A 22,398-nucleotide genomic window follows, 5' to 3' on the forward strand; every position below is an offset into this window, starting at 1 on the left:
ATATTTTTTAAAACTTCATGTTGTATATAATTTATTTTATGGTGGTCAAAAGATACAAACTTCTAGTTACAGAATAATTAAATCATGAAGGTATAATATACAGCGTGGTGACTATATATATATAGTTAATAATACGTTATTGTATATTTGAAAGTTGCTAAGAGAATAGAGAGTAAAAGTCCTTATCACAAGAAAAAAATAATTTGTAACTCTCTATGGTCATAAATGTTAACTAGAATTATGGTGGTGAGTGTTTAGCAATATATACAAATATAAAATCATTATGTTGTATGCCTAAAACTAATATAATGTTATATGTCAATTATATCACAATAAGAAATAAATAAAAATGTTTAATTTTGAATTAGTAACATTTTGTTTTAATATTTAGTTTGCTTTAGCATAATTTTTAAATCAGGCCAAGAATTATATTCTATAGAAGATTGAATAATACTGGTATAACAAAATTTGAAGTGACAGCTCTGTTTAAAACGATATGCTTTTCATTTCAATTTGTTTTTTTGGCAAACTTTCCATGATCAATGATTATTATTATTTATATCAGGGATCAGCAAACTTTATCTTTAAAGGGACAGACAGTAAATAATTTAGGCTTTTGGGGATAGTTGGCTTCTGTTACAACAGAAGCAATAATGCCATAATGTGGAAGCAGCCATAGACAATTATAAACAGATAAGGTGGCTGTATTCCAATAACGTTTTATTTATAAAAACAGGTGGTAGAACAGATTTGACTCATGGGCTATGGCTTGTAAATCCCTGATTTAGATCATTCCATAAATTATATTTTTATACAGCCAACAGTTGAATTTCAGGAATTATCATACTTTTTTTTTAGAAACATGTAATATTAAGGATGCTTCCATTTAAATGTCTAAAATAATTTAGGAATGGATTATAAATGATTAAAAGGATGAACTTCTAAGTGAGACTGGACATTTTCCAAGAGAATAAAAATATACTGAACACAATGAAGAAAAAACTGAACTGAGGAGAGTTATTAACTTAAAAGCAAAGTATTTTTCTCATAAACTCAATGTACAAATAATAGTTGTAGGATATATTTTATGGAACAGGAGGAAAATCTTTTTCTTTAAATAGAAAGTAAAATAACATGGTCACATGGGACTTCTGCTTTCCAATACAACATCTAAAGAGCCTGGAAGCAATCACCCTCATCGTCACATGAAAAAAAAAAAATACTGAACAAAGGGAAAACCAACAGCTCTTTTAAAATCCATCAGATAATTAAAGTCACAGGCAAACAGTTGCCCTGAAAACTGGACAGACAGGCAGATACACAGAATCACAGCATACCTGGAGCCAAAACCTGCATCTGAAACTAGTGTGGAAGGAACACTTGAAGCTGTACTTAATGAATTACAAAGACTTCATGTAGACTAATTTGAGAGTTTAAAACTCTAAGAAAGGCCTTTGTGGGTTTTACCTTCAGGAGCCATACCAGGTTCTCAGGGTAAAGTTGGACTGCTAATCCAAATCTGAGAAAGTTACTTTATGAATATCAATGCACTGATTTTAAAGTTTATTTCAAAAGCAAGAGCAGAATAGCTATCATAATGTTTAAGAAATTCAAAGTTGGAGGACTGACACTTTCTGACTTCAAACTACAGTGAGGTAGGCAGTGTGCTATGGGAAAGAAAAAAAAAGTGAATAGATGAAAGGAACAGAAAAGAGAGCCGGAAACAGACCCACACCCAAATAATAAACTGATCTTTCAGAAAGGAGCAAAGGCAAACCGATGGAGAAAAGATAGTCCTTTCATCAAATCGTGCTGGAACAGTTGGGGAAAGACCAAAAAAATAAACCTGGACACAAACTTTACATGTTTCCTAAAATTTGCCACTAATTTTTAAAGCACAAAACTATAAAAATCCTAGAATATAACGTAGGAGAAAATCTAGACCTTGGTTATGATGATAACTTTTTAGATAAAACATCAAAAGCATAATCTATGAAAGAAAAATTGATGCGACTTTATTAAAGTTAAAATCTTCTGTTCTTCAACAGACATTGTCCATAGAATAAAATAATAAAACACAGACTGAGATAAAATATTTGGAAAAAATCATAGTTGATAAACACTGTTGATCAAAATATGTAAAGAACGCTTAAAGCTTCAAATTAAGAAAATAATCCAATTTAAAAATGGGTAAAATATCTGAACCAAAGAAGACAGATTACAAAAAATCATACAAAAATTTTCAATATCGTATGACATTAAGGAATTGCAAATTAGAATGAGATACCACTATATACCTATCAGAATGGCTAAAATCCAAAACATTCGCAAAACCCAACACTGATAAGCATATGGAGCAACAGAAACTCTGATAGATTGCTGGTGGGAGTGCAAAATAGTACAGCCACTTTGGAAGATGTTTCCATGGTTTTTTACAAAGCAAAACATAGTCATACAATACGATCAAGGAAACATGCTCTTGGGTATTTACACAAATGAGTTGAAAACTTATGTGCACACAACTTCAATAAGAATGTTTATAGCATCTACATTTATAATTGCCAACTAGTAATAATCTATTGGTCAAAGAGGAAGTTTCAAAGAAATCAAACAAGACATTGAACTGAATGAAAATAAGCATAAAAAATACCAAAGGCTGGGCTTCCCTGGTGGCATGGTGGTTAAGAATCCACCTGCCAATGCAGGGGACACAGGTTCAAGCCCTGGTCTGGGAAGATCCCACACGTCGCAGAACAACTAAGCCTGTGCGCCACAACTACTGAGCCTGTGCTCTAGATCCTGCGAGCCACAACTGCTGAGCCCATGTGCCACAGCTACTGAAGCCCAAACGCCTAGAGCCTGTGCTCCACAACAAGAGAAGCCACCGCAATGAGAAGCCCGCGCACCGCAACTAGAGAAAGCCCACGTGCAGCAATGAAGACCCAAGGCAGCCAAAAATAAAAATAAATAAAATAAATTTTTTAAAATTACCAAAGTCTATGGGTTATTGTTAAAGCAATGTTAGAGGGAACTTTGTGTCACTAAAGACTTGGACTAGGAAAAAATAAGTATTATATCAACAATCTAAATTCCCACTTCAAAAGCAAGAAAAAACCAAAAACTGCAAGGCAGATAGAACTAAGAGAATAATAAAAACAAAAGCAGAACTTAATGAAATCGATTATAGAAAATAAACACAGAAAAGGAAAATGAAAAAGAAATCTGGTTTTTGAAAAAGTCAATAAAGTTGACAAACCTCTAAGAAGACTAATAGTAAAGAAAAGAAGGCAGAAATTACTAACACTAGGAATAAAGTAAAGGACGGCTTTAGGACCATACAAACATAAAAAGGATTTTGTTATTATGTTATATTATTGCTACAAACAATTCTAAACACATAAATTTGGCAGTTAAGTTAAAAGGCATTGATTCCAAGAAAAGTAAATACTATCACAAGTTTCTCAATATGAAATATATATTTGGAAAAGCCCTATAAATATTAGGAAAGTTGAATTTTTAGTTAAAAATATGCCCCCCGAATAATATCTTCAGAAGCAGATAATTCTACTAAATGCTTTAAGATGTAACACCAACTGCAAGTGGTGCAAGAAAAATGAAGCAATTTTTAATAAAATTAATGGTATAAATTTGGTAGTACATCTTAGAATACAAAAATAAATTATAGGTGTTTTAAATACAAAGCCAGCCAAAAAATCCCTTAGCATGCATGTACAACCTTAGAGGAGGAAATACACTCTTAAATGAAAAAATATAATTGACATAAATTAAAATGAAGTCTTTTTTGTTAAAGAAAAATATCGTGATAGTAACTAAAATGAGCAGATTAACAAAAGATTTACTTTAAGAAAAACATTTGCAATAAAAAGACAAGGTGTGTCACAAGAACAAGGCAGAACCTGTAATAGGAAAATTGGCAGGAATGTGAAAATACAAGTCACATTATAGCAAATCCGAATGACCGACAAATTCAAACACAAATTCAAATGTGAAAAGATGTTGAAATGCATTCCTGGTAAGAGAAATGCAAGTTAAAATAAGCGTAAACTATCACTTTATACCTATCACACTTGACAAAATTAAGATGAGTGATAACAACTATTGTCAGCAGGAATGTAGGCAAAAAGTACTCTCCTACATTGCTTGTAGAGATGTGAATTGTTAAAAAAGAATCTTAGAAAGCCATATGGCAACCTCTACAAAAATTAAAAATACATTTACACTTTGTTCCAACAATTCCATTTCTTGGAATACATCCTTCAGAGTAAAAAAACTGCACTTGTACATGGGCATTGCTTTCTTGATGTTTCTATGATCTCTTTCTTGATCACTATGTTCTGAAAGATATCCATAGGAATTTTAGCGTAAGTGAAATTATATAAAGTTTGCTAAAGAAGAATAACTACAAAGATTTAGCAGAATTACATGTTTTCTTTACTTGTATATTGAAGTAGTAGTTGTATTTAATCATATTTTAATTTTTTATATGAAATAATTTAAGGCATAATAATTATAAAGAAAATGCTTTAATTTTGTTCAGCTAGGTAGCTTTAATTTCCTGGTTTAAGAACTAAAAGGCATTGCAACTGTAAAAACAGTACTTTGGGGAAAATAATCTATCTTCAGTGTGAACATTAAAACTTTTTTTGTGTTTAGAAGACACAAGTGACCCAAGTAATAATCTTTTCAGGAATTCTTAGCTGTCCTTAACAGGGAACACAACTAATGTAATTTGCAGATATATCAAAATCTCATTTTCTGAAGCACACTTTTGCAGCTTGCATAGTACATCCTAAGAAAGGCAATAAGCCATATGGGCCTTAAGAAGGAAGTATTGTTAGAAATGCAACTCCTGTCAAAATATATAACAAAATTACAACAAAATTATATATAGCAAAAGCATATCAAAAAGAAACTATATGATAGAAGAGTTCTAAGTTAGATTTTATACAAATGAAATCAGGATTCATCTGCCAATACCTAAATATTTAGGATATAAAGACAGTGACACAATATTCACTAACTTCTGAAATAAGAAATTTTATTCAGTAATCTGTTACTCATAAGGACCAACTGATGGTAATAAAGTGATAAAATGCAAAGTGTTGGCTAGAAAGATTAGCTGTAATAAATATTCCCATTCACCCACCACTATGAATATCCAACTAAAGGTGGGGAAGGTTTGATCACTCTTTTTTCTAATTTATCCCACACATTCACACTGATATCTTTTGGTGCATCCATTCTGGAATTATACTTTCAAGAAGTATAATTTTGATATGGTGTGAATAGGTGAGGTTGTGTCATATTCTGAATGTGAAATCACCAAGTAGGAAAGTTCCCCATTTTCTGATATTGTGTAAATGAGATAGTCTGAAGTTTGGAGTATTTCATGAATTATTTATGGTAATAACAGATATCAGGAAAGTCTGTACACTTTAATGAGCCTTCTGCATGAAGACCTGAGAGTAGTAATCTATAGTTATGTTAGATGATAAAAGATGTTATTAAGCAAGAAGCAGATCTGGGGATACCTATTTTTTACAAAATGAGTGAGTGGCTTAAAAAAAGTGAGAAAGTATTTTGTAGTAGTTGAAAGAAATATTACAGTTGAAAAAAAATGTACATAATTAGCAAAATGTACATAATTAGCAAAAGAATACAAATGTACATTGTTATGTATTCTCATAACAAATGTATTTTTGTTTCTCTACAAAATTCAAAGAAATACATACTTCATCATATAAGAAATTCAATAAAAGAAAATAATTGATACAGTAAAAAGCTCTTACAATGATGGAGGAATGTTAATTAAGTTGTGTAGAAACTAAAAAGTCACAATACTATCAGTATTAGGAGTAGTAAAGAGCAGAAGTGGCCCTGTTTGAAAAGGAAGTTAGGAAAAAATGGTCCTGTAAGGAAGTTAGAAAAAATGGAAATATATAAAAAAGGAAATTATGTAACTGAAATAATGTAGAAAAATAAAACTCTTAAGTAGACAGAGCAGCACAGTGTATAGCAACAGTGGGGTAAAAAGATACAGATTATGATTAAGAAATTATAAAATATTAAAGCTAGAATGAGAAATTTCACAATATACCTAATGAGAATTCCAGGAAATTCAGCAAAACAGAATTCCAGAAAAACAGGATAATTAATGAGGGAGAGGCATTATTTGAAATTCTTATTAGAGTATTTTAGAGAACTTTTTAAAAGTACATAAATGCATGGATTGAAAAAAATCACAAAGACTAAGGAGTAGGATGAGAAGGAAAATAATGCTAGACTTATAATGGTGATATCACATATTCTCAAAGAAAAAACAAAATTAAAGAAACTGCAATAGATCAAACACATATTACCATAGAGAAACATTTCATATAACCTGGCTGACAGGTAACTTCTTATCATAAATTAGAATAATACATTTACATTTCTGAGGAAAATAATTGTAACTTGGAATTTGGTACCTAGTTAAAATATAATTTATGAAGCATAGCAATGTAGATGACAGATAGATAGATAGATAGATAGATAGATAGATGATAGGTAGATGAAGAGAGTTTCTCCCACAAAAGTCTTCAATTAAGATAAAATTAAAGGATATTTTTGAACAGAAAAAAATAACAAATCATCTGAACCCCATAGGCAGAACTGGGATAAAAGAAACAATAACTTTGAACAACCACAAAGATACAACTTTTTGGTAACCTAAGGAGGAAATTAATGAAAAAAATATATACCTATTTTTCTGCTATAGAAACAAGTTGGATATAACAAAATAAATATAATATGAAACACTGAAAAGAGACATTGCCCCAAGGCAATTTAAAGAGTTTAAACAGTATTGCATCATTTAAAAGGAAATTGAGATATTGAATATAATTTAAAATATTTAGGAAAATTATGGTAATTAGCAGTAGAAATAGAATAGGGCTCAAAACTAGAAAAAGAAAAATCTTTACACAGAAAACTGTTCAGCCCAACATGATAGCAGGGGAGAAAAAAATAGAATAATGAAACTCGATAAAGAAAACTGACTTGTGAACTAAACAAAAACACAAAATAATAGTATATATAGTTACACATAACTATTATGAAGCTTAAGAATTAAAAAAAAAATAAACTGTAGAGGAAGGAAAAGGAAAGGGACTGATGGTATCTACAAAGGATCCTACAACCTTACCTGTAATGTTTTCTACATTGTTTAAAACAACTTTCTTTATTGAGTATAATTCATATACCTCCCTTTCATCCTTTCAAACTGTACAACTCTGTGGTTTTTAGCATAGTCACAGAGTTATGCAACCATCATCACTATTTTTGGAACATTTTTACCACCTCATGAAGAAACCGCATATCCGTTACCAGTCACTTCCCAAATGTTATCTGCCTCCTAGGCCCTGGTAACCACTAATCTGTTTCTGTCTCTAGGGATTTACCATTTGTGGCTATTTCATATAAATGGAATCAAATAAACTGCATCCTTTTATGTCTAGCATATTCCACTTAACATTATTTATTCAAGGTTAACTTATGTAAATACAACTGATATTAATATTTCTTAACTTTTGGTAGTAAGTTATTGTTTTTCATCTCAAAATAACAATTTGGAAGAAATAACAGAATATATATTTAAAAAACTCAAATATAAAAAATTTACACTACATTGTATAGATGTTTGTAATATAGATTACATGTTGAATGTAAATAGAAATTATATTCTTGAGTATTGAATAAAAATATAAAATTTGATAATAACCAGAATATAAAATTCCAGGGAATGATACAAAATAAAAATGGTTAAAAAGACTTGAGCATATCTATTTCTTTATCTTTCATAGGGAAATTTACTTGATACTGTCACTGGAATAACATGATTTTAAAAATTAAAAAATTACATGGTAAATTAAAAAAAATTAGGTGCAAGGAAATAGGTTTCAATATATATTAAACTGCATTAATGAATGACACATATCTCTGGAAAGAAAAATTGGCAAAATGAAGAAAAGAAAAAATTAAAGAAAATTAGTATAAGAGAAAATATCAAACTTTTAATTGGAGAAGATGAAATACAGTCATCCCTCAGTATCCCAAGGGAATTGGTTCCAGGACTTACCCTTGGATAACAAAATCAATGGGTGCTCAATATCCTTATGTAAAATGGCATAGTATTGATACTTGCATACAACCTATGCACATCCTCCAGTCATATACTTCCAGTCATATACTTTAAGTTATCTCTAGATTGTTTGTAATAACAAATACAATGTAAATGTTATATAAGTAGTGTAAATAGAATGTAAATGTTATATAAATAACAGCCAGAACATGGAAAATTCACATTTTGCTTTTTGGAGCTTTTGGGAATTTTTAAAAATATTTTTGATTTGTGGTTGGTTGAATCTCAGATCCATCAGGTATGCAGGGCTGACTACATTTCAGTAATCCTGACAATCCGTTTCCATAATAAAATAGAATATGTTGTTTGGGCAAAAACAAATTAGAAATCCACCAAAGCAAAATAAAAGTTCCACCCCCAAATCATCAAGTTTAATCTTTGTATGTCCACGTGGAACATCAATCATTGTGTGTCCCAAACTTAACTCATAACTGTCTTCCAAAATATGCTCTGTCTTATTTAGTGTGTGGTATCAGCTTTTGATCAGTAATAAACAAGGCATTAGACTCATCCTTGGTACCATCTGACTGTGTTCTCCTGAGTCAACACATCACCTAGTCCTCCTTAAAATATCTCAAATTTATCTATTTATCCATGCTCGCATTTCCCAACTTTAGGCTCCCACCATCTCTCACCTGGAAGTTCCAGGATAGTCTCCTTGTTTCTGAGCTTGTTCCACTTAAATTATTTCATCAAAATCTGGTGAATTGAATCAAAATTAATAACTCCACTTACTACATTAACCTATAATTCTGGTTCTTTATTGATTTTATGTTGGTTCAAGCTGTTAAACTCAACTTGAAACAATTAGTAAAAACTTTTATTTGCTGACATTTTCTGCCCTAATTCTTGTGTCCTATGACACAAATACATATACACACAATTTTGTTTCTTCCTTTCTTTCCTCCCTTCCTTTTTCTCTTTATTCTTTCATTAAGCCCAACTTCTTTACTCACCTCGATGGTTCTTCATATATGCTGTTACTTTTTAATATTCCAGATTCATCTAGCTAAATTCCATTTATCTTCCACCACTAAGGTCATACACTCCCCAATGAAGGCACTGATCCACTTTTTCTTTCCTACCAAGTGAATTAAATTCTCAGATCACAGCACATATCCTCCTTTAAGTTCATCCCTGGAGACAAATTACATAGTTTTGAAGGACAGAGATACTTCTAATTATGCTGTGTATCATTATATCACTTTAGGACTTAAGTAGTGTTTTTGTGTGCTGGACATTCAGTAGATATTTATCAAAGTTATATCTCAACTTCTATAATTCCTATACTTTATGCACAATTATTATTTCAAATATATTCCATTATCTTTAAAAAATGTTTCTCTCATGAGCCCAGTAACTCTCAGTAGGTACCATTACCTTTTACTTCACACAGAATTAAACAGATAATAGAATTAAACTCCTAATACTTCCTATAATCACACATCTTCTATGGATACCCACTCATCCTCCCTCCTTCCTATAATGACATTGGCATTTCTTAAATAGTTTCTGTGCTTACTCTCTTCTCCTATGCTTGGTATCATTTCTTATTCAGTCTCCTCAGAGCCAGATCTTTATTTATTGCCTCCTTCCTTATTAATATCCTAAGCTTCTCTCTCTTTCACAACCATAATTTTATCTGAATGACTTAACCCATTTACACAACATCTCGGTTTAGATTTAGTTCCCACGTAACATGTTTTTTTTCTGATTCTTCCCCTTCACAGCCTTTCAGAAAGAACTGCTTACACACATAGGCCTCAATCCTATGCATTTCTTTATTATTCAACCTTCCAGATGTGCCCTCCACTAAAATTTCAATGAGCTTCTGGCAGTAAAAACTAGTAGACATAAAATCTAGCACCTGATCTGTAGGAGAGTGTTACATATTTCTCTCTCTGCTGAAATATGCTCCACAAAATTTCTGGGAAAATACACTCACTACTTTCCTCTGGAAGTTCTAATTATCCTCTAAACTTAGCTTCTCCTCTCTGTCTTCTTAGAAATCTTGTTTTTCCTAAGCTTTTTTTTCTCTTCTCCTTCTACTCATCTTCAATCTTCTTAAATCCCATGGCTTTATTTACAATCTTTATGCTGACAAGTTGTCAAGTTGACATCTCTGCTACAATAGATGTCAGAGGCTGTTTAAAGGCATACATTAATTTGCTTTTGGCAAACTGTCTTTCCTAAGACAAACTGCTGTTTATATCAATGTGGCTTGTATCAAATAGTTCCAGTATTGAATTCGACCTCTTGGACCTGAAATTTGCCTTTCCCAAGCACATCTCATAGTACTATAAATGGTTTTAGTCTACCCAGTTAACAAATCATTTTTTTTTGACCCTCTATTTCTCATGTTTTACATTCTATCAATTATGACATCTCTTCAGTTTTAATTTTAAATGTCCACTTATCTATCCATTTCTCTCTTCTCTATTATCCATGTACTGGGTCAGGAGCAATCATCTTTCAATTGGATTACTGAAAAAGTCATGCTAATACCTCTAATCGTGAGCTACCTCAAAATTCTCCCCAAAATGTTTTAATTACATAGATAAGTTTATGTGTTTTTCTGGCTACTGTAGTGGATATATGATATCTATATATTAATATTATATTGTAATATAGCCATGCAAACTTACAGTAAGAAAATTCAAAACATGGGTTTCAAGGTAATTTATTTTTCTTATTTCTATTCCTCTCACATCAGGAATTTGACCATGCAGTAATAGCTGTTTCCTAACAATAACATTTTTTTAATAAAAAAGACTTAATAGGAGTATATATTGGATACTTCTAAAAAATGTAAAGTTTTTCACAGAATATCGTCTGTTTTAACTCAGAGCAAGAAAAAATGTAAAAGGCATATCGCAACTTAATCTTAAAAACATGAACTTTGTTTTCTATTTTCATAGCACTCTAGTCTACCTCAACCACTTGGTTTCACTTGTATAAAATGTAGTTATTTGTATGCAGGACTTCTGAGCATTTTTTAACATCTGCATCATTTGGGGTATTATGTTTCTGCTTATGAGCAGAGTGGTTTTGTCTGGGATGTCCTAGATATATAATATCAATAGTACAATACAGGCAGAAGTACATCTTAAGAGACATCCCTCCATTTAAAAGTAGAGATGTATCACCATAAGCACTCTAGTCAGTTGTTGTATTACCAAGTTTGCTATCTCTATCTCAAGATGTACATCTCACACGTAGAATTTGATACCAGAAAAATCTTTTAAATCTTAGATATTATAAATTATATAACACTCCCCATGTTTCAAATATAAAATGAAATATAGCTACATTAGGAAGATATAGCTTTAAAAACCATGATTTTATAAAATTCATGTTTACAAATTTGAATAAAGAGGTAGAAGTTCAGAGGAACATTTAATAATGGGTGAGTTATTTGTATTAGAGCAAAGTTTACAAACATGATACAATATGGAGAAAGAATGTTATATAAGTATACACATTACATATAACATGTTTTCATTTCCAGGTGGTAGAATTAGATTATATTCCTTATGGGATATTTTGCATAAAAACGATAATGTGCATCAATAAATACGAACACACATATTTTTGTAAGAATGTCCATTCTTATATTTAAAAATCTCTTTAGAAATTCACGCTGCTTTGACAACCTTCAAAAAATCCATATCCTGAGAGCTGTTCCAGCAATGAAGAAACCTTTCAGCATGGGGCTATTATCTTGGCTGGCACTGCTGATAGCTCTGCTTGCAATAAAAAGCCACTGCTGGGAAAAAAACATGTCGTGGTCTTGAGGCTTAAATCTCACTGGCAAACAGAAGCCTATTTTGTGTGAAAGCACTAGGAGAAAAGATTCCAGGCAGTGGGTAGAAAATGTCTTGCCTTCACACAACTACATTTACAGAGAGAACATAGAAACCTATAATGTATTATGCTTCCTTTGCTGCATGTCTGGATCAAGAATCCTAACAATCCACATGGCAATATACCTTTAGTAGATTGAAAATATTATCATTTGAATATTCCGACAAAATCTGGCTACTTCTGAGATCCACCCACAAACTATGCAGCACTCTTTGGTGTTGATTAATGGCACACATTCTTATTAAGAGTTGTAAAGGAAGAAATGGAAAAGAATGTCATATGATTCATCATCATATTATCAGCCAGCTGTCTATCACTTATGTTCAAGGGCACTATTTTTGTCTCCTAACATTTGAAACTTTTAAAAGAGCTGAAATTTTGTTCCCCTGTAAAAATCATCTAAAAAAATGACTTGTCATGTATTATCATCTATTCATTCTCTCTGACCCTTTTAATAAACCCATCAATATTTATTGAGCACATATTTTGGGTCTAGTTCTGATCTAGAGACCATTAGCGACTCATAATAAGCATAATACTGTGTTCCTGATTTGAAGAGCTTAAATCTAATAATAAGGACAATATGAGTCATCAAGCAATAGAAGATAATATATAAATGCTAATCACTGGAATGTTTAAAATAGATACGTCTAAGAATATAGTAGAGAAACATCAAGGATGACTGGAATAATAAGTTGAAGTAGTCAGTGATGGAGGGAAATGTGAGCCTGCAATTGAATAATAGATATAACATAAATAAGAATTATCATAAGCATAGATATTTTAAGATAAGAGAACATGAAAGGTAAGGAGGTTAACATAAACTTGGAATATAATTAACTACTTATTGGGTGAATACTATGTGCAAGTTCCAAGATACAATACAAAGAGGCACAGGCCCTATGTGCTGACAACCTAGTGGAAAAAAATGTCTCAGTATAATAGACATTATAGTTCTCTGATTACAGTAAGTAAAATGCACTATAAAACACACTGTATGGGAATTAACAGAGTGAGAAAGAAAAGAAAAGCTTCCAAGAGAGTAAGACACAAGATATGTTTTATACAGGATGAATACGTGTTTCCTGGAAAAAATCCTAAGGGTCAGTCAGTTCTAGGCAGTAAACACAATTGCAAATATAGCAGGATATGCCAGAGTGTGAGACATAAAGGCATCACAATAAAGCAAGACTGGGTCCTTGGGTGTTTCTGGATTTGAAGTAACAGAGTACTTACCAAAGGTTAAGAGCTAGTGACCAGGTGATAAGATTACTTAATGTCATCCCAAAGTATTTGAATTTTAATTTGAACACACTTGAGAGTGCTTGAAGGATTTTTATGAGAGTGATATTTTCACTTTGAAGACAAATAATTCATCTTAACTTTTGCATCTCTATCTTGAGCATTCTTTTCTCATACTCCTTTCAGAAATATTCTCAAATATATACAGATATCAACTTGGCATTGTAAAACTATTCTTTGATTATGACTGGGAACACTTAATACAAAATGAGAAGGAAGGAGGGATCTCAGACTTTTCTTTGGAAAGGTAATAACCAATTCGAAGGAATGTTATATGGAATGAATATTTAAAATGAGGTTGGATAGAGATGATATATTTTCCTGTAGATTATGAAAAAAGTGTAAAATATGGCATAAAATAAGATGGAGATGAAGATTTAGAATTGTCATTTTTTCACATATTTTACTATAGCCTGCCCAATTCACAAGTTCATTATTAAAATAAGTCAATTAGCAAATAATCCCATAGGAATCTTTTTTCACCCTGTGTGTAAACTTTCTTCAAACAAAGCCCATTTGGATAGCATGTCTAAATCAGTACTGTATTTTCTTTAACAAGAAATTATTCCAGAAAACAATTAGCACTTAATTTGGTGCAGGTGTTAGCATTTCTATAATGTTGACAGTGATTCACAGTGCTTAACACACTTTTTTTGAGAAAAAGTTTAGGTTCACCATCAGTAAGTTTAGTTTTGGCATTTCTCTGAAAATATTATTTGTATTTCAACAATTCTGACATTGACATTTCAGCCCATAATTTCCCTGCAGTTCTGAAGCAATGGGAATAGCAAGCTGAGGAAAAAGTGGATGCAAACAATATGAAAATCTCTGCTAACGAGGCACTGCTTATTCCTCAGAGTAACTTCTGGAAACTCAAATAAAGCTGGTGAAAAATATAGGGCACATGTCCATATTGCTTCAGGGAAATAAAAAGATTTGGCAAAAGAATACACTGATGAAAATAATATGTAAATTAGTATTGGTTTTTCACAAACTTTGTACTTAATAACTGAGACAAGAAATTGAAACAGGAGAGTGTAGAAATACAAATTTAATGTCAAGATACCTGCAGAGGAAAACAAAATAACATAGGGTTTTGTGTATGTATGCTCTTCCTGAAAGATCCAGACTGCCAATATTGAGACTCATGGGCTAGTTAGCTGTGTAAATAACAAATGTGTTTTGCTGTGATAATATCTTTATAATTAAGCATACTAATATATAGTATTAAATCTATTGTCATTCCTTCTCATCAGAAAAGACAATGGAAAATTATTCATTGCCTTTACTTATTAGGAATTATTATGATTTATATAAAAATACTTTAAAAATTTATTTGAAAATATTTTTATTTAGTAGATTGTTCAGTAAATAAGAGTCAAATAAAAAGGTATATTGGTCTTTACATATAAATAGATATTTAGAAATAGTGCATGATTAAGTTAAAATTATTTCAGAATATTGACATAATTGTTTCTATATTATTCTTAAACAATTTTAACAAAAACATTAGTCATCTCACGATTAGTAAGAAAATATATCTTAATGAATTATTCCTAAAGTTGAATACTAATTTCTATTTAAAATGACTGATAAAATATTTTTTAAATGTTTGAAAAATTAAGCACATGTTTTAGGGAACATAAATAAGACAAATAAATTGATATAAAAATCTTAACCTCATATAGCAAAAGTACCTGTGATAGATCATAGAGTAAGATAAACTTTTAACCACCACAGAGATTTACCATCTATAATTCCTATATATTTAAGATGATATATAAAGGTCTTTTTTTCCTTTGTTTTATAGAATTCAATTCATTCACACTGAAAAAAATTTTTCATTTGAGAGTAAACATCTCCCTCTTCTGGAATTTTTATTAAATTCAGGAATCTAAAGATTTTACTCAAAAAACTAAACAATTTTAGTTCACAATGTAGATATATGTGAAAACTTATCAATATGTTTTAAATATAGCTCATTAAGCCTATGAAATTCTATACATTGTAGATTTAATTCATTTTCTCTTTTTTTGGCCCATTACTTATAATTTTACTCTTTTAATTAGGAATATTTAAACTGAGCTGTTAAAACAATATTTGTGTGTGTATATTTTAAATTTAGTTCACTTTCATGGTCTTTATTATGTTCTCTTTAAGTTTTCCTTAGGTTATATTTATTTAAATAAAGCTCATCCATTTCCATAGTACTTTTTCTTTTCTTCCAGTTTTACTGAGATATAATTGACATACAGAACTGTATAAGTTTAAGATGTATAGCATAATGATTTGACTTACATACGTCATGAAATGATTACCACAACAAATTTAGCAAACATGCATTACTTCATACAGATACAAAATTAAAGAAATAAAAAAAATTGTTTTCCTTGTGACAAGAACTTTCAGGATTTACTATTTTAACAGCTTTTATATATAACATACAGCAGTGTTAATTACATTTATTATGTTGTACATTACACCCCTAGTACATTACATTCCACAGTACTCTTAACTAAAGACTCAGTCATATAAAAACAAGTATAGAAGTGATTTTTAAAGTGAACTCAAAACAAAATAATTAAAATACTAAGCACTTTCTTTCATTTTCCAAACCGAAATTTAAACACATTTGAAAAACAACATATAAAGTGACTTTGAAAACTAAGTTTTTCACAATTTTTGGAAGATTTTTTTCTTCCTTAACCAAAACTATGTGTGTTAACATTGATTAATAAAGCTTTTAAAAGTGAAAATCTACAAAAGCATCCTTAGAAACCTTAAAATGTATTTCTGATACATACAAGATTTAGGTCAATTTATTTGTTAGTAAAATTCCAAATAAAGATTAAAAAATTTTAAGTCATTTTAGAAACAATTTTGGTTGCTCCTATATCATAATGCCCTGTGATGATTTGAATTAAAATCATAGGTTTTGTAAAAATATAAATATATATTCTTAATCTATAAAACACTGGCATATAAACATGAGAATAAAGGTTATCCAAAGTGATACAAATGTTCTAAATGTTATAGAAAGTTAAAGTCACCTTTTATATTCATAAACAGAAGTGAAATAAGACATATTTGATTTTTTTTTAGGAAATTTGTTTTGGAAACTTTTAAAATTATTTCTAGTAATTCTTTATATCCTTTGATATTACCTAAAGTAGAGGGTCATTTTTCTTCAATTTATAAAAATAAGTAAACTAATAAACTACAGGTTAGTCATCACATATTACAATTAAGAGTGATTCCATGACAATAGCAGAAGTGGTCACACATAGTAGTGACTCAGAATTGGTTGTGCTCTTAAGTTCTCACTCAAAAGCTATGGGGCTCACCTACCTTTGAAGCCATTTTAGCAGTAGGTAGACACTGGGTGTCTTTCTTCCTGTTTTGTCAACAGGACAAATCACTAGTCTATATTGAATCACTAGTCTTTTGAATCACTAGTCTTTTGAATCACTAGTCTATAACAAATAGCATTGAGAAATAGTAATAAATGAAGCAAGAGTGTTAATCATGTTCTAGAAGAAGTGATTATCTGTCTTTTGATCCAAGCCTCTCAACTAATTCCTGGTGCCAATTTATGCCTATCAATCAGGTTGACCTCCTGAGTAAAGAAATAAATGTTTACAGGAAATGTGAGTTAAGTCTCCTCTCACAGTTGCATTACAAAATGAAAGTGCAGCGGATAAATACAGGTATAAACACTGCAGTTGTATTACAGAATGAAAGTGCAGCTGAGAAATACAGGTGTAAACCCTGAACAGACACATTAAAATAGTCTTTGCCATAGATAAAGTTTTGGGGAAACAGGACACCAATAGTAGAACGAAAATGTTTCATCATCCAGCTTACCAGGAACAAAGTCATCAAGTAGTCAATGTATATTGGAGCAGAGTAATTGATTGGCTTTTTAATATTAGAATCACCTGCCAAATTATATTCATATGTTGGGCATGCAGACATGAGCAGACAACTTTCTTCGGGACAGAATTCTGTAATACTCTTGTTGAAGAAATCCACAATGTTAACTGTGATCCATTTTGTGTTTCCCTCTCTCTTCCCCAACATAGCAGCTTGTCTCAGATTCCAATTTCCTAGTGCTCTCTCTGCAGTTTTTAAAGAGCTCATAACGAAAAGCTTCAGGAATATACTTCTTTGAATGTTTAAAAAGATCCCTTTTAAAGAGGAACTCATCTCTCTTCAGAGGGGACGGGAGGGGCAAACTATTCTCAATGACCAGTGGAAGCCCACTTGTCAACTACTTCCCTCTGGGGTCTAACTGGCGCAGGCTGCTGTGGCCTGCTCCCTGCTTCACCAGCTCTAAATGCAGAAACAGCCACATTTTACCAGGCTCACTCTGATTTTAATATAAAATATCTCATACATAAAAATATATGTGACATAATGACAAGAGAATAGAGCAAATGTCTCAATACTCATGACCCAAGTTAAGAAATAAAACATTACCATCTTTGACTCTTCCTGTGTGTTTCCCTTTCTAATTAGTTCTCTACCTGCTGGTGGTAAATGCTTTCTGTTTTAGAGTGTTATAAGATATTTTGAGTGTATATCCATTTTAAAGCATATTTTTGCTGAATATAAAATTCTACTTTCATAAATTTATCACCACAATTTGAAGGTGTCACTTTCTTTTGGCTTCTATTTTTCCTATAAAGTCACTTGTTTGACTGCTTTTAATATTTTCTCTTCATCTTTGACTTTCTTTAGTTTTACTAGGAGGCAGGCATAGGAATAATTCCCTTTATTTTTCTTGTTTGTTATATAAAGTGCTTCTTGCGTCTGTAACTTGATATCTTCTTCAGTTTTTATCTGTTACATATTGCTTTTTGTGCTGTTCTCCTACCTCCATCTCTCATTCATTTCTTGGAGTCCAATTATCCATTTATTAGATCTTTCAACTATATGTCACATGTTTTTTATGATCCTTCCTAAATCTTCTACCCTGGTGTCTTTTTGTAATCTTTTTTCCTTTTTTGACTTATCTCTTAATTATCTAATTCCTTCTTTATATATGTACAATCTATTGCTAAATACAAACTTGGAGTTTTGTTACTAAATTTAATCACTTCTAAAATTTGCTTATGATTATTTTTTGTTTCCACTTATCTATTATAATTCTGTACCATAATATTTTACTCTTTGTTCATATTAAATGCTGACTTAAAAAAAATTTTATCTGTGAACTCCAATATCTGGATATCTTTTGGATCTGCTTCTATTGTCATCTTTTTTCCTCTTGTTTGATGAAATCTGTGATATTAATACTAGATTTCTAAAAAACTGGATGTGAACATTATTCATGAAAACTCTTAGGTATAAAGTAAGGCTATGGATATTGTTATCCTGTTGCAGTGAAGATTCACCTTACAGCCATTAGGCTAGTGGCAAATCACCTGTTACAACGAGGGACTAAGAAGACTCAGTTTTATGTTTCAAGCTTTGTGGTGGTTCATCTATACCCAGTGCAGCCTCACTCCTAAGGTGTATCTTTTGGGTGAAAGATTTGAGTGCTTAACAACTTTTTTTTTTGGTTATCCCTGAATTTTAATGTTTGTCTTTCCAGCCAAATGTCACTTGTGAAAATGGGATAATGATACAGAAAATGAGCCTTACAGTTATTGCTGTCACTTATATTTATGTATCTATAACTTTCTCAAGGGGGAAAATGACCTCAAATATCAGCCTTATCTTGTGGTTTTGTTCCTCTACCAGACTGTGACCCAACATTTTAGTATCGCCATTATTGCTATGAAGTTTATTAAAAGTGGTTTTGTTTTTGTTTTTATCCTATCTAGTCATGCTAAGTGAGAGAGTTCATCCAAAACAAGTTTTTCAGCAATTAAAGAGTAGACCTTTTTCTTTTGAATTTTGATGGAAAAAATTCTGGTTTTCACTTTCAGAATTTGTAGTGTTTTGTTTTTTTTTCAAACTCCCCTTGTCATTTTTGATAATCTCATACTGTTTCTCATTTTCCTCTACCAGCTTTTATTTTGTTAAAGCCTTATTTAAAAATAACTTCTTATTCTATATGTTACAATTCCAACATCCAAAGTCTAGTCTTTCAAGCCCTAGTATCTAATACATTGTGTTTTTTCAGATTCTTAACTATGATTGCTGATTTTCTTATATATCAGTTGAGGTATGATTGTGAAGTCATACTAAGCATATTTTAATGTGCAAGAATCATGGAAAGTTCTGAAATGAGGATATCCTTCACCAGTGTCAATGTGTGATACTAGTTGTATTTATTCAAACATATTTTTTTAAATTTTATTTCATTTAAAAAGTATTAGTCTAGGAAGTCCCTAAATATGTGGGTATTACAAGTCCAAAATTATTTCAAGTAATAGTAAAAGCTCAAGGCTACAAAATCTGGGAACCATTTACCTTAACTGAAGTCAGGGAATACATTGCTTTGATGGTTGCTTTACTAAGATTAATTCCTCCACATGTCTGTTAATCTCACAAACCTTCATTATTAAATTGTGTCCCTGAGTAAGCATTTGCTTCAGTATTTCAATGTATCTACTTCTGCAGTTTCAGTTCAGTTAGAAGCATATAAAATTGTTTATTTTCATTTGTCTGTCATCTGGGTATTTTGTGATTGTGGAGAACATTTCATAATACCAGAATTACTATATTGCTGGGAGAGAAGTACACTTATTTTTGTTTTGAAAAGGTAACTTTAGTCTCTACAAGGAAGATGAATTGTGCAAGAGTTGAAGCAAGGAAAGAAGTTGGGTAGCTATTGCAACAGCCTAGGTTCTTACCTGATGTTGATAGCTTAGACTAGCATGATAGAAAAGGAGATGGAGAAAATTTAATGGATATATACTGGATATATTTATGACTATGGAATGGGCTTAACAAGAAAAATGAGAGAAAGAGAGAAATGGTCTTCTTGGGTTTTGGTTTCAACAACTACGTAGATGGTTGTACAACTTTTTTAAGAATGAGAATCCAGATATAGTCAAAGAGCTTGGGGAAGCAGATACACAAGAGACCCAAAACAGGTTGTGGCAACCTCTTCAGTATATTGTGGACTGAAAAGATTCCAATTTAGTGTATGAGCTAGACCACAGGTCACTAATCTTTGAGTATAAGCAAGCATGCAACATTCACCTTCTACTGGGGCTTCTGTGATAAAATCTAGCTCAGGGATTTGATATTAAGAAACAAACACATCTAATAAATTAATAGAATTATTAAGCATCATTAATTAAGGATTTAAATTTTAATCTATAATCCTAATAGCACATAGAATGTTGCAAACTGAAATTTATGAGAATTTAATTTCTATATTATGTGGAAACTGAAACATTCAGCTAAACTTTGTTAATACATGAGTGTATATTTCTTTAATACAAACAGCAGCAGAAAAAAATATAATATTTTCAAAATATATTTGTGTTTTATAGCTAAATATAATTGTTACTGTTTTTAATTAGATGTAGACTATAAGAGTGATGAATACATATTAAACACATATACAAATAAAATAGGGCAACACTGATTTGCAATAAGACCTTTACTTTCTTGGCTTGTGGTCTTATGCAAAGGTTATAAGACATGAGGACCAGAAAGCTTACTTTTTGTCTGAAATCACCCACATGTTCAGCAGATGCACCTCCAAGTGAAGTAAAGAATTGATGGCATTAAAAACACAATTCTTGCGTCCTTCTAAATTTGACTTGAATTTGACTGTGTGCCTGCTGTTTTATATTTAATAAATATCTCCAAGGTCTGAATCACTCTGACATTAAAAAGTAATAAAAACAAAGTTAACTTTATAGTCAGTAATAAAAAGACTAAATTAGACTAATACTAGACAATAAACAAGACTAATTTACTTAGTATATATTATTTGAACTATATTTTAAAATATTCTGAGATAACTATAGGAAATTATTTATATAATCTAAATTACTTCATACATGTAAATTATGGTGTTTATTATTTTCAAAAAGTGGAAATTTTAATTATTTTTAAAGCAAACCTATTGATTTAAGAAAAATTCTAAAAATGAAGGTAGAGGTAAAAACTTTTTCACTCCTCCCAAGTAACTGTATCTTCTTGCATTTATAGAGTATGATTTGAAAAATGTGTTTATACTATTTTATTAAAGTGGATAGACTCTGGTAGTCAGTTGCTAAGTATGCCCAGAAATACCCTTAATCAAAATATTCTGGGGCTTCCCTTGTGGCGCAGTGGTTGAGAGTCCACCTGCCAATGCAGGGGACATGGGTTCGTGCCCCGGTCCGGGAAGATCCCACATGCTGCGGAGCGGCTGGGCCCGTGAGCCATGGCCGCTAAGCCTGCGCGTCCGGAACCTGTGCTCCTCAACGGGAGAGGCCACAAGAGTGAGAGGCCCGCGTACCGCAAAAAAAAAAGAAAAGAAAAAAATATATATATATATATTCTGTATGGGACACATACATCAGAGGCAGCCAATACCATGCAAAGGAGACAAGAAAAGAAACTTTATCTAACAAGGACTATTAGATCCTTACTGATGCCAGATAATTAAGGGTAGTCTTTAAAGATGTGAGGGATAAGGTGGAAGATAGATCTGTGGCAGGAACCTAGAATGGAGTTAGACAATAAATTGGAATAGAGAGAAGTATACAGTAAACAAGCATTCAGTGCATATGTGCTGAAAAAATGACTGACCCAGACAATGAAGTAACGTTACTACATAATGTATAGATAAATTATATGAGACAAAATATTTTAGTTAGCACATTCCACATGCATTCATACTAACTCAGGCCTTAGAGAAATGACTCTTTCAAAGGATTACTACGCTCTGCAGTTTTCTGAAATCATTTTGTAAATTTCTAGAAATCGGGATATTTTTCAACAATAAACCTAATAATGTAATATTCCTCAAAAATACACTTATGTTTATATATATCTGTATGCTGTTATTTTAAATGTCAAATTTGAAAGTTAGGGTCATTATTATTCAAAAGAGATGCTAAGTTTGTTGAACAGTGGAT

General features: G+C 31.3%; 1 long non-coding RNA gene across 1 annotated transcript in view; it reads right to left on the reverse strand.

Moving 5' to 3' along the window:
- The window catches only part of LOC111176466 (uncharacterized), a 120,555-nt gene continuing 98,157 nt past the window's right edge, over window positions 1-22,398 (reverse strand). The window contains exon 3 of the long non-coding RNA XR_016388653.1: window positions 1-22,398. This exon is cut by the window's right edge and continues 8,930 nt beyond it. This is a non-coding gene — a long non-coding RNA (uncharacterized LOC111176466).

The sequence above is a fragment of the Delphinapterus leucas genome, chromosome 18 (assembly GCF_059928025.1).
Source record: "Delphinapterus leucas isolate spDelLeu-1000000601 "Yukka" chromosome 18, BTC_Dleu_Yukka2, whole genome shotgun sequence".
In the NCBI taxonomy this organism is placed as follows: domain Eukaryota; kingdom Metazoa; phylum Chordata; class Mammalia; order Artiodactyla; family Monodontidae; genus Delphinapterus; species Delphinapterus leucas.